This window comes from Macaca thibetana, chromosome 13 (genome assembly GCF_024542745.1).
Source record: "Macaca thibetana thibetana isolate TM-01 chromosome 13, ASM2454274v1, whole genome shotgun sequence".
In the NCBI taxonomy this organism is placed as follows: domain Eukaryota; kingdom Metazoa; phylum Chordata; class Mammalia; order Primates; family Cercopithecidae; genus Macaca; species Macaca thibetana.
The window spans coordinates 66,808,481-66,821,295 of record NC_065590.1 but is presented as its reverse complement, the minus strand read 5'-3'; the positions used below and the strand labels follow the sequence as shown (position 1 = coordinate 66,821,295).

The 12,815-nt window shown below is 38.4% G+C and overlaps 1 protein-coding gene across 15 annotated transcripts in view; it reads right to left on the bottom strand.

Annotated features, from left to right (window-relative positions):
- SLC8A1 (solute carrier family 8 member A1) overlaps positions 1-12,815 on the bottom strand; it is a 387,052-nt gene that overhangs the window by 248,229 nt on the left and 126,008 nt on the right. The gene's annotated exons all lie outside the window — the stretch shown is intronic.

The window sequence follows — 12,815 nt, the reverse complement described above, 5'->3', positions numbered from 1 at the left end:
GAATGGGAGAATGGTGTGAACCCGGGAGGCGGAGCTTGCAGTGAGCTGAGATAACGCCACTGCATTCCAGCCTGGGTGACAGAGCAAGACTCAGTTTAAAAAAAAAAAAAAAAAGGGATTCCACTCTAAGAGACAATGAATAGATTTAGCATTGCTAATGTTAAGAGTTCTGTTTTTCATCCACCAGTTATCTGTGGATGTTTCACTGTACTCCAGTCAAATCTTAGTTGTTTAAGTAATGCTTATTGGGTTGTGGATTAGCCAGCTCTAATGTCCTGTCCATGTCTATCAGCCATTTTAATACTTGTTAGCACCAATACCATGGAGTATGCAGGAAGCAACGTTCTGGCAAGTAAATTGGCTTTTCTTTAGCAGATCTTGTAAATGTCTTTCCAGTTAAATTGTTGAGCCATTGGCCAGAGCCAATTGAGGAATCATCTGTGGTTGGGCCTGACAGCCAATTTTGAGAACTGAATATCATGAAAAAGAATTTCCTATGATCACTGCTGGTGTAGAAAAGAAAGAAGACCAAAAAAAAAAAAAAAAAAAAAAAAAAAAAAAAAAAAAAAAAAAAAAAAACTTAAATACACTGAAGACATAACTCAAAATTTTTGCTTTGTTTTCGATATCTTTGTAATACTTCTGTAAAGATAAAGATCTATAAAATAAAGACACAGAAGATGGAGAGAAGTTGAGATAACTATAAAACCTATGTGTTGCTGTTAATCTGAGCAAACACAATACAGAGGGACATGGCATTTTAATAGCTTCACATATGTAAATTCTAGATAATCTAGGCAACAGATTCAACACCGAATACCAGTTAAAATTAAGGAAAAAGGTCTCATTTCTGTATGCTTGTTGGTGAGTCATGCATTGCGTGGGCAGGAGTGATCACCCTTACAGAATTTCTTGTAGAACCATAACCTCAGTTGGTGAGTTCTGAGGGCTCAGACATTTTTCTAGAAACTAAACAGGGGACAGGACACCAGATCCCTAGGGAACCAACTTACATTCCCAACTTTTCTTCCCACACCCACACCACCTTCTCCCCAACTTCTTTTATAGCGAAGGCTCTCTGGTGCCTCTTTTCTCTTTTCCCCCTTCATCTTGCCTCAAACTTGTATGTTGGCCTCACTTTCCTAGTGTTGTTTTAAAGTAACTTTGCTTTTTCTCATGTAATTGATAGGCTAACCTATCCTTGCATCTAACACAACATCCTGGAAAAAACTGTATTTCTTAGATACCTTATCCTTATCAGAATGACTTGAGCTTTCTGCCAAAACTAGGTTTAACTTGAATAATGAATTATAAAACATGTTAAACTGACAAATGACACTAATTCAATAAATATATTACAAAAAAAGCAAAGAAAGCTTCTACTGTATTCTTGAGTCAGTATCTCATGAAACTAATACCAATTCCAGTATTTTACAATTTACAAAGTACTTTCATACCTGTATTCTTACTTACGATATCAGCATTACTAATACTGTATTACTATTATCATTTCTGTTTTACAAATAAGAAAATTGAAGGTTTATTGAAATAACTGCAGACACTGAGAAAGTAAACCCCAAAGCTCATGATGCCAAGGTCAATGCATTTCCTTTAGCATACTTAGTACACTAGTTACTATTTGAAGGCACCCCTAGATATTCATTGCTATAAAAACCACCTACATTTCATTTCCTGACTTGGGGTACCTAAGAGGTTGTCTCTCTTACTTTCAGAAAGGTTTGCTACATGGGGACAAAAACTAGAAGGGATCTTTTCTAACAAAATTACACCTAAGGTTCAAGGATTTCTCAATATGATACTGGTCGTCCCTGGTCCAGCCCCTGAAATGATCCCCACATGGATTCATTTCAGGTCTTCACAAGAATGTCTAGATTTAGTACAGGCTCACATTTTCCTTTCAGTGTAGGGGTTGAGATTTTGATAAAGTAGAAGAAAATTGCTCAAGTTAAATTCCTTCATTGTTGCCTTCCAAATGTACATTACAGCTTTCAGAAATAGGGTGGACTTTAGGTAAGAAAAAGTAAGGGGGAGAAAAGGCTGTTAGGCAGAGGCCAGGGGAAGTCCTGTTGACTCTCATGGATCTGACAGGGAAAATCAGTTGTTTCTCATTGTGAACATAGGCTTTGATGTCTAGCAAAGCTTGACTACAATGTTACCAAGCCTCAGGGTACTCATTCTTAAAACACAGATGTTAGTATCTTCTCCCTCTTAGGGTTTTTGTGAGGACTGAATAGGGTAATGAAGGTACAAAGCACAATACATAGTCAACCTGCACATAGTGAATGCTCAATAAATCCTAGCTCTTGCTATTATTATGAGATTTTATCTGATTTTGGAGATAGAACCAAAATCAGTTTATGTTTAAAGAGGAAACAAGAGAGAACAAAGGTTTAAACTGTCTTTGAGATGGGATGTGCAAAATTGTCTCCCAGAAGACAGAGTTGATCATCTCCTCTGGAAACCCGTTCTCTGGCAGGCAGATGCTGAGCCTGTGACATCACTGATACTTGTTGCTGTGGCAGCAGCCCTGCAGCCAGACAACACGGTTTTACAACAGAACCAGGTCCCCAGTTGGTATCCTGGGCCAGGCACTGAGACCAAAAACCAGGACTATATTCGTACATGGAATTGGGATGTAACATCCTACCCATGTCTCAATTTATAAGCATTGTTTATTCTCTTTGGAGCAAATGAAATGCTTTTCCAAGGCACAGCTGCAAAGGCCAAGTAATTTGAAAAGAAGAAAATTATGATAAGCCCCTCTTAATGCAGGAAAGATTAGCTAGCTTGCTACCAGAAATCAAGAAATATTTATAATAATCACATTCAACCCTAGACTTTCCTCTATGAATCTAAACATAAAACTTTAATCCTCCAGAACGCAAACTGATTTCATGGCTATATATGGTCACAGAAATCCTAAGGGGAAGAAAAAGAAAAGAAGAGGGGGAGGAAAAAAAAAAAAAACAAAAAAAACACCCAGTTGCTGTGTCTCTTAAATTTGTGTCTGTTCAACCATAGAGATCTGCTAACCTTGGAAAAATTTACAAGTAAGAAGCATTAATCAACTTTACACAAGTATATGTGACACTTTCCTGTTTAAGTAGAAGCCACAAACTCCTCTCCCTTTGAAAAATCTCAGTTTGTCATGCTGAGGATTTTTCTTCACAGATACTACTACCATGGCAAACATCAAAAACAACTGGATTCCATATTCTGTGGGCTTCACTACCATGAAGGCAAGAGATACTAACTTTTCTTGTGGTTGGCTTCTTTCTTTTTATTCTCCTTTCTCTTCCTCTTTTGGCCTTTAGGCTAGAAAGACTGTTTCTTCAAAGTGTTCAACTATTCTTGGAAATTGCAACATTTTCCTGCATTCTTTCTATGTTGAAGACACTTTCAGATTAAGTTTGGGTTCTAGGGAATCTTGCAGAAGATACTTCCTCCCCTGTAGTTAATAAGCCATTGTTTATACCATGATATTTTGTTGTTTGACTCATGTCTCCAGTGTAACAGTGGAAAGTCATTATCTCTGGCTTTGATCTTAACATAGGAAGGGACAGCAAATTGCCTCACTCCACTAGTGAATGAATGGAAGGGAAATCCCTGATGGTTTATCAAGAGAGGTGTTTTGGGAATACAAAGGAAAAAAATAAATTCTTACAAAATACTAACAGCAGCCTTGCAATCCCCATCAAAATGTACGCAACCAACCTAAGGGGGAAAAAAATTAAAATTATGTCCCTAGCCATAAATTGAGGAAAGAAGTCCAGAAGTGTTAAAATGTTTATAATCATCAAAATTATTATTTTTTGCCTTGAAGGATGTCTCTTTAAAAGGCTGTTCTTACTAGGTTTTCTGTTGTAATATTAAAAGTGGCTTGTAAAAGGGTGAATGTCAATTACAAAATTAAATTTATCTCTGGATATGTGATTCTATCTCTTTACTAATAGGCAAAGTGGTCTTGAATGATTTACACCTACTTTCCACCCACAGGTCCTCTGTCAGGGTCATTCTCAGCAGAAGCATGACTCTTCAAAAATAGATCATCACAGTTATGATTAAATCTCCCATGTTCAAAATTTACAGCCTATAATTCAGTGCTGATATGAATAATGTCTTAAATAAAAAGTTATAGTCGCCCTCTTTCCCTTTCCTCCTAAAATGACCCCAAGACTAATTTACAGTTGTGGGAGGTAGGGACTAAGATCTCTTGAGTGTCTATTTTAAGCTAGGCATTTTTCAAGTTTTTTTTTTACTTACATAACCCTAGTTAGCCTGCTGAATAATCCAATGGAATAGTACTAATTTATCTAATTTACAGATAAGGAAATGAAGGCTGAGAGAACTTGAGTAACTTAACCAAATAGCAGAGTCCGATCTGAGGCTCGGAATTCTTACTTTTTCCTTCCTACAAACAGTAAACAAAATATTCGTGTAAGGCTTAATGGCAGGTGGCATGAGAGTGTTGAATTTCACTGTATGTATCTGCACCCTCCATTCCCCTATCTTTTGCCATTTGTGCTCCATATTCCCTGACAGTGCACCTAAAACAATAGGCTTAGGTATTCTCTTTCAGATATCTTCCAAATGAGTGTGCATAAAATGGGCTGGAAGGCAACCCGATAGAGCAAATAAATTCATGTGCTCTTCTCAAGAAATCTGAGAAGAGTTATCAGATACACTCCTTGCCTGACCCAGTGTGAAACACAGGATGCAATGAAGCAAAGTTTGGACTTTTCCACCCTCAGAGCACCCACAAATCCATTGAGGATTAAAACCACACATCCAGGAAAAAATGTTAAGTTACAGAAAGAGCTCTTTAAAGCCAAAAGTCATACAGCTCATGAGAAGAGGGAAGTCACTTTGTGCTCAGGTGAACAGGAAAAGTTTAAAGAAAAGATGGAATGAGGCCAGGCACAGTGGCTTATCTCTGTAATCACAGCGCTTTGGAAGGCCACGGCAGGTGGGTTCCTTGAGCCCAGGAGTTCCAGACAAGCCCGGGCAATGTGGGGAGACCTTGTCTCTATATTTATATTAAAAACAGAAGCAAAATTTTTAAAAAAGAAAAGATGGAATGAATGAATGAAAATAATTTATATATGGAAAGGACTTAAGGCTATTCGGGGGGGGGGTGTGTGTGTGTATGTATTTGGAATTATGTACTGTACATTTTGCAGAGGGGTGACTTGATTACAGCAAGGGAAATTAACCTGCCCCTGAATAGGCTTGTAAAGGAAAGAACTAGGTAAAGAAACCATTTAGTAAGTTATTACTCAAATCCAGCTTTGCAGGTGATAAAGTGAACCAAGGTGATGGTGGCAGACAGAACAAGAACAGTAACTTTCCCAGCCTGGCCTGATACACACAAGATTCTTCTAGAGACTGATCCCATATGGTAATAATAAACCATTTCAACGGCTTTGTGAATGACCAAAGATGACATCTGTTTAAGAACTTTTTTAAAGAGACACTGAAAATACAGACTAGCCGTTTTTAAAAGTACTCATCATTATCCACTAAAAAGGAGCCCCTTATATTTTCATCTTCCTTATTCACCAAAGCTAGCTTAATCAGTATAAACTAGAAAGGTAATTCCAGAGTAATAAATCTTCCATGGAGAGCTCTCTACCTCTGGCTGCTTGATAATGAATTTAATCAGTAGGGAGAACAGCCCTGTCATTATGGATTAATCACCAAAGACTCTGTTTTGGTAAGTTAATTGATGCTGTGTTTGCAGCTGATGGTGGTCACACGACACACTTGATGTTTTAAAGAAATTTAGAGATTGAAGGAATGCTCAATCAGTTAATTAACCACAAAACACAACAAACAAACAACAGAAACCCTAAGAACAGCATAAACACAGATATTAGTACCTTTGGCTTTGATGAATTCAAGACAGAACTGACTCCAAATATTGGTAATACTTCTCTTCCTGTTGGTTTGTTTGGTTTATTTTCCAATCCAACTAGGGAATTTTAAGCCAGTGGATTCTGGAGCTGGGTGAATTTTCCTAACAAACTTACTTACAATATATCCAATTAGCAAAGTGCAGCTCATTTTAAAAATAAACATCTTAATTGGATAGTTTTATTAGAAGAATTTTATGTTTTATTTTCAACATGGTATCAAATACTATGAAGTCCTCATTAAACTTTCGTGTATATGACTCCAGGATCATTACCACAGATAGAATTAAGTAAAACTGGCTAAGAGTGGTCTAGTCAATTATTCTCTTAAAAGGTATTATGGATTTCAGATGAGTTAAGACACACTTCCAAAGAAACTGAAGCAAGTTAATCACTCGACAATTATATCAAGTTATATGCTTAGGCTGGGGGCAGTGGCTCACGCCTGTAATCCAAGCACTTTGGAAGGTCAAGGCAGGCAGATTGCTTGAGCTTGAAAGTTCAAGACCAGCCCAGGCAACACGGGGAAACCCTGCCTCTATAAAAATACAAAAATTAGCTGGGTGTGGTGGTGCACTCCTATAGTCTCAGCTACTCAGAGGCTCACAAGGGAGAATCACTTGAGCTCAGGAGGCAGAGGCTACAGTGAGCTGAGATAGCACCACTGCACTCCAGCTTGGGTGGCAGAGCAAGACCCTGTCTCAAAAAAAGAAAAAAAAAAGTCGTAATTTGTAGGCTGACTTTTTCAACAGTGTATTTAGAATGCTGAACAAAGAGGTAGACCCTCAAACCTAAAATTTTCTTCTAGAATATTTTTTTCCAACATCTTTGTTATTTCTCTTTTAAGTTTCACTGATTGCAACACAGTTTGTGATTAAACTGTGGTTTCTGTCTCAGATAAGCTAACCTAAGCCAATTTTGCTTGTCAATATTTTGGTAAATAATCCTGGTCACCTGGGATTAGAGAGAGACAGTAGCTATGGTCTATTCGCCTACAATTTCACTATTCGCCTACATTTCACACTGAAATGTTCTGTTCTATGAAAGCAAGCCTCAGACTAAATTCTGCTGAACCTTCTACATTTGTTTACAAACAGGCACAAAATAGACATTGTAAATTTGAGGTCTCACTCTCTGTTGTCAGTCACTCTGACATTTGCCTCATAATAAATGTTCATGCATTTCAGTCAAGTTCAAAATGGTGAAAAGAAAAGAAAGAAAGGAATAGGGAAAGGGAAAAGGAGAAGGAAAGGAAAGCTCATGCTGTGGCAGATGCAACCAACTGACAAGAGGACCAGGCAACCATACAGTCACTTAGCCAGTGGTGGCCCCAGTGAAATGGGAAATAAGGACCGATGATACTTTGACTCTGTGTACTAACTGCCTCAAAGGTATTGAGCAGCTGGGCTAGCAGATTCCATATGTCCTTAATGCAGGAGCAGTGGGGCTTATAAAATCTTGCCTGTCAACTAAATAATCTGAATTTTGTAATTTGTAATTTTCCAAATGGAAACTTATTCCATATGTCTATTATAACTACTATGCCCTCTATTATGTAATAGGTAGAATTCTAAGATGACCCCCATGAGCCATGACCATATATATAATTCCCTTCTCTTCAGTGGGAACAATACATACAACCTGCTTCTTATCAATAGAATATGGCAAAGGCAAGGGGATATCACTCCTAAGACTGGGCTATTTTGTATGGCAAAAGTGAAGAAAGTGTGCAGATGCAATTAAGGTCCTTAATCATTCGACTTTAAGTTAATCAAGAAACAGTTTATCCCGAGTGAGCCTGGCCTAATCAGGTAACCCATTAAAAAGAGGGTCCAGGGCTTCACTGAAAGAAGAAACTCAAAGAGATTCTCCAGTTGGCTTTGAATAAGCAAGCCATCATGGAGTCTATGAATTTGAGAAAGTGAATTCTGCCAAAAACCACATGAGTTTTGAAGAAGACCCCATGTATCAGATAAGACCCCAGCCTTGGCCAATACCTTCACTGCAGGCTTGTGAGACCCTGAGCAGGGAGCCCAGTTAAACACTGCATGGTCTTCTAATCCATGGAAACTGAGATAACAAATGTATGTTGTTTTAAGCCACTATGTTTCTGGTAACTTGCCATGCACCAATAAAAAGTTAATACATATGGATTATAATAAAAATATTTGAAGTGCTTGAAGTCTGACTTCTGAACTGTGTACTTTGGATGCTAACTCACAGCCCTAGAGCAGAGTTCAAAGTGAATCTACACACATACGCACCACCTGTTTTTTTCTCAAGTATTTTAAAATAGATTTCCACCATAGATAATAAACTCTGGTCCACACACCTGGTCTTAAGTCTCTAGATATGATATCACAGAGTATGAGTGGGAGCTGGAAGCACTGCAGATATTGTTTAGTCTTCTCCTGCCTCTCCAATCAGGTCTACTTTTACTACCTTCTCCCTATTATAGATGACAAAGTAGAGTCCTACAAAGTTTCTGTGGCTTCCTCAAGACCATTCAGTTGCAGAGTAAGACTGAAATCTTGTGTCCTATGATCATCAACTCAAAATGTTTTTATTTCACCTTGTTGTAACTAACTCTTCTTATTGTCTTATAATTTCTACCATAAACTCTAACTTCATTTCACAGGTTTTAAAGAAAATTATCCTGTACTCTTTGTCATCCATTCATTCATTCATTCATCAAATATTTATTAATCACCTGCTGTGTGCAATGCATTGTTCTAGGAGCTGGTCATAAATCAGTGAACAGAACAGATAAAAATCCACGTCTTCATAGAGCTTAAATTCTGGTGAAAGGGAAATAAGCAATAAGCAAAATCATTGAAATGCCTAGTATATTTGATATTGATAAGTGCTCAGGGGAAAAGCAGTACATGGAAGGACATGGGCACTGCAATTTTCTACGATTTCAGGAAGATCTCTTGTAGAAAAGTGCCATCCGAGCAATAGCCTGAAGACACGATGGGAGTGAGTTAAGTCGATATTTGGAAGAAAATTGTTCCAGGCAGAAGGATGAAGAAATGCAAAGGTTATGTGTGAGTAGAAACCTTGGAGTACAAGATCTAGAAAAATTGAAGGAAGCCCAGATGGCTGAAGTAGAGTAAGTGATGGGGAGAATGGGTCTGAGAGGTAACAGGAGGCTAGGCTTTGTGGAGTTTTTACTCTCAGTGAAGTGCAAAGCTAGTGGAGAATTTTGAGCAGAGGAGTGTCTGGGAAAATCAGCATTATTTCTTGGGAGTTTTAAACTGGAACCAAATCAGAGTGTTCATATAGCTCATAGTAGTTTGTACCCTTCCTGTGGAAGAGAAAGCTGCCCGTCATCTGCAGAGAAAGAGGAATGAGTCAGACACATGGAGAGAAGTAGAGGTCAGAAGCCGGAAAGAATTCAGTCACATGTCACACACATGCTCCTCTTCCTGTTATATTCCTATTTTGGCCCAGCAAACTCATTTCTCTCTTTAAAATGGCCCTGCCCCTCATTTTGCTGAGGCTGAGCTCAATGCCACCTCCTAGAGAGGACTTCTCTGACCGTTTTCTCAAGTAGCAGTATCACTCTATCTCCTTATCCTGCCTAACTTGTATTCATGCTAGGCATTTATCACCACTTTACATCACACTAATTTGTTTACTGTTTTGTTTCCAAACTGGAATGTTCACTCTATGAGGGCAAGCTCTTGTCCATCTTTGTCACTGTTTTTCTGTCAGTTTCCAGAATAGCATCTGGCTCATAATAGATGTCATTTTAATAATTTTTTAGTGAATAAATGTAAATACCTAAAATCCTCATTGTTATTTACTCCACTTGGAAAGCTTGTTATAAAACATGAATTACTGGACCCTCTCTTGAGAATTTCTGACTCAGTTTTGAGGTGATGCTTAATCATTTGAATCTCTAAGTTTCCAGGTCATGTCCTTGCTACTGAACCGTGGAGTACACTTTGATAACTACTGTTCTATACCTCACTAGTTTCTGTTACAATTAAGAAGTTTTAGCTAATGCAGATGACTTGAATTCTTTTATCTTCAATCTTTCGTATGATTTTTGTCTTCTTCCTTCAACCATAAGATGATACTTAAATTTTGTCTTAACCAGGAGGTCTATAAATACAGCCTTATCCATCCCACTTACAAGCATGGCAAATGGTGCTTCTCGAAAGGGTGCCCCATGAACCATCTGGTCACCTAACCCAAGTCACCCCCTTGCCTGGCCTTAGTTTGACTACGTTGTGCAGCCATTTCATTGAATCTCATTCCAAATTAGTGTTTCCACAGCCTTCATGATTTTGCTTTTTTTTTTTCCTGCAGAGAATGTGTCTATTTACTGTTTACTGCATCACCATCACCTTTGGGACCCTGTGCCTTTGTGTCAGCACTGGTGCTCTAAGAGGCTTCTCTTCTTTCCCCAATTTCCCAGAGCCACATTTTTCTTGGGGCAGCATCTTCAAAACTTGCCATTGAAGTCTCCTGAAGTCTTTTAAAAAATCTATTAAAGTTCTCAGGCTAAACTTAATGTAAAACATATACTCACAGTAAAAAGTTAATGGCTCACTCACATATTTTGCCTATCTGCAGCCACTGGGAAAGAGTTCTAGTAGGTCTCATACTGTTAGAGATGTGAAAATTAATAAAATGCTTCAAGTCTTATTTAGGTCACTTGATACCACATCAGCATGTTTTTTGACATAATTATATCATAATGTCTACAATGAAAATCATGCAAAATTTTGACTTACTACATTTAGCTTTATCACCGCTTTCCAGTTTACAAAGCACTCTTTGTTGTTCTATCTCAATAGCAATGCCAAGAGGTAAACCGAACGCGTATCCCTGTACTCATTTTCCATATAACAAAGCTGAGGCTTGAAGAGGTCAAGGGCTTGCCCCCAGGCCATACTGATAGACAGCAAGAGTCACACTCAAATATATGCCAAGGATGCAAGGCCCTTGCCTTCACAGTCTATTTACAAAACAACCTGGAAGGATAATAAATCAATCCTGAGAATTTCTATGACATGCCTTTAGCATAGGCATTAATGTGCAATGGATGTACAGCTTATTCAATTTCTTCATGAATCTCTATAGTCTTCACAAGGAACTTTCACTAGAAAAAAAGAAAAACTTAGATCTGTTTCATTTCATTTTTTTTAACACCACGGACTATGAGATAGATGCAAAACAATTTTTGATTCGTTGGTTGAGGATTGACTGAAATCATTACTAATTATTCGGCACAAGTGGGTTCTGCCAGCTGCACTTGAAGAACACTTCATCATCCTAAAGCAAAATAAAGTAGCTTAAGGCAAGTGATGAGTGCCTTAATTATGTTATTGCTACACTTACTGGGATTTCAAAGATTCAACTTAATAGAATTTCCTGAGCAATGAGGGTCCACACTGGATCTGAGGGGACTTTTCACAAAGGAAAAGGAGAAATTACTTACTAACCTGGCTACAGCTAGATCTGGCCTCCCTACTAAAATGAGGGTTACCAGGTGTCCTACTTCTTCAGGGAATGTGCTACTTTTCAACAAATCACCCTGCGTATGGAATCCAAAGTAGGGCAGTAAAAATGTCTCGCTTTCTGTGACATGCCAGATTCCTCTCCTCTCTCTGACTCACTGATTTTCCACACCTTTCAGTGTCTGAGTTTGAAGTTTTTCTTAGACTGAAGAAACTTAGGATTGGTCAATTCCCCAAACCTCTTCATTTCCTATAGCAGAATGTGATTAAAGAAAAATTTCCACCAACCAGGCAAGCCAAATGTTCTAGATTGGATATCCACATCAACAACCTCAGCTGGTTGCTCCAGACATCAGAATCGGGGGTTGGCTGCACTCTGCAATACCACCGGCCCTCCTTGAAATGGTTTACTGCATGATGAATGCTGAAATGCCACCTCTTCCAGGAAGCCTTTCCCAATCCACCACATGCTCCACCCACCCACTCACCCACATGCTTGGCTGAAATTAACTTTTCCATTTCCCTGTCCTTCCACAACACTCCTTGTCTACTTCTCTTAAAGTAATTATTACAGGATTCCTAGTATCTTAGAGATTCCCATGGGACAAACTTCACAACTCCTTTCTCTTCTTACATCTTTCCATGAATTTACGAACTTTCAACTCGTATCTCTAGAACAGATTTCTTTCTCTTCACTTCATCAAAATTCTATTCATCTCACAGAATTCAGGTCAAATGTTCTTTACCCGGCCCCATTCTTCCCATCTCCATAAAGTTAGTCAAACCTTCCTTCATGATCTCTGATGACTATGAAATGGACCCAGCTGTCCTATAGAACAGATGTTTATGGTTTCTCTTAAATAAACATAGAAGTTGACTCTAGTAGTCTTACAATTGGAGAAAGTTACATTTGTCTTATCTGAGTTCCTTTTGCAGGAAGGCAACCATTGGGCCTCCTAGATAGTATTAAGGAACTGAAACTTACCAGATCACCATCTGGACAAAGAGAAGCCACACCCCTCACCTATCATGACTGCCTAATTGACCACCTGCTTCCTGTTGACCAACTCCTCTTCCTTAACCCTCCCTAATTCCTGTTCTCCTCATGTAGTTACATTTCTTCCCTGATATATAAACCCCTGATTTTAGTCAGTCAGGAGGATGGATTTGAGACTGATCTCTTATCTCCTCAGCTGCAGCACCCAATAAAGCTTTCTTTCCTGGCAATAATCATTGTCTCAGTGATTGATTTTCTGTGCAGTAAACAGCAGGATCTAACCAGAACCCCTGGCATTTCAGTAACACACATTTCTCTATTGTAGCACTAACGTTGTAATTAGTTTAATTATTACTTTACATATATATCTTCTTCACTAGACTGTGAATTCATCCAGAGTCCAAGCTTAATGAC